The following is a 1,646-nucleotide window of genomic DNA, read 5'->3' as shown; positions in this document are numbered from 1 at the left end:
AAGAAATAATGCTATTTTTCTCCTAAAAAGGGGCTTAATGTAGTTTATACAAAGAGATAACTACCAAATCAATATCCGAAACATTCAAACGCTAACAAAATAGTATTTAAAAGACGTTATTGACAAAAAAAATTCTTAAATAATTTTAAAATTTGACAAAAAGATCAAATGTTAACTATCCCTATTTTCGTTAACAAAAAATATTGAAGTGGCAAACTTTAATGATGAAATGGCAAACTCACAAAGCTATATAATTATGTGGCATTTTTATTATTGAAATTTAATATATAGAAAAAATAAAATCTCTAAATAAAAAGTTCCTAAATCATTAATGCTAACATTTAGATAAGCTCGTTCTTGCTGCAAAATATGCATCTCTTAGCTTTTTCTTCTCCCCTTCACGTACGGTGGTGGTGGCGTAACAAAGTTCCAAAAGAAATGGTAGTCACGGCAGTAGTAGTAGCTCCTCAAACTTCTTTTCTTTTCCTCCTTTCTTGTGGCTTTGATAGTATCTATAGCAAAAATGCAGCACAGTGCAGAGTGTAAATCGATTATGGAGGCCAGAGGAGACAAAAGCACAACAAATAACAACAACAAATCAGAGTCTAGAAAATAAAAAGAAGTTTGAGGAAGAAGAAAAATCTCACCTAACATAGCAAAGCAAAATAGAGGAAAATGGAGAGATGATGGGGATTGAGTGAAGACAACAATAGAGAACTGGAGTTGCGGTGCAAAGCAGAAAGGCGGTAGCTAGCAACGATGGCATGGCAACGGCAAGGGACCAAAGCTGGATCATTTGACACTGTGACACTGGAATCAAAAGAGTTTGTTACTGACAAGAGAGAAATTGAGGGTGGCATCAATGGAAACCAACAACTACCAAACTCACATGAAATTTGTGGGAAATATCCAAACTTCATAAGAACCCGTCGGTCACAGATAGTTGCAGCAGCAATGACGCAAGGAGGGGAGCATCTCAATGACGACCTCCTCCAACAGCGACGACTGCAACAACGTCACCTCCTTTTTCTCCTTCCTCTGTGTTACCACTAGTTCTTTCACCCTCCATCACTCTCATTCCTTTTCTCTTTCCTCTGTTTCAGCCTTTTTTTTCTCTTCTATTGTTGTTGTTCTTGGCGAGCACAATAGTGCCACCAGGGGCCTCTATCACTGCCACACCCTCTTGGATATCCTGGATATAAGAATTTAGGATTTCTTTCAATTGAACTGTGATTTTTTTTTTATCAAATTAAATTAAAATTTATTGTTTTTCCATTTTGTTATTATTTAAATTAATTAAAGAGTAAAGTATCATTTTTGTCTCCAACATTTGGGATAATTCCTAAAATTGTCCCTAACATTTCAAAATTTTCTCAATATTGTTCCACCGTTAGAGATCTGTTAATAGAATTAATTGCGGGATAAAATTGAGACGATTTTAAAATGTTAGGAACAAAAATAATACATTTTTTTTAGAAAAATTATCAAATAAAGTAAAATGAAAATAAATTTTAATGGAATGAATTGCATTACAAATTCAAGATTTTTACTCATTATAGAAGGCTTCTAGAATGACTAGTAAGAAAAAAATGAATATGATACATATATAATAAAGTATAAAGTATAAAGTATAAAGTATACCTTTT

This window comes from Arachis ipaensis, chromosome B05, assembly GCF_000816755.2.
Source record: "Arachis ipaensis cultivar K30076 chromosome B05, Araip1.1, whole genome shotgun sequence".
Lineage (NCBI taxonomy): Eukaryota > Viridiplantae > Streptophyta > Magnoliopsida > Fabales > Fabaceae > Arachis > Arachis ipaensis.
Note: the sequence above shows the minus strand (reverse complement) of the source record.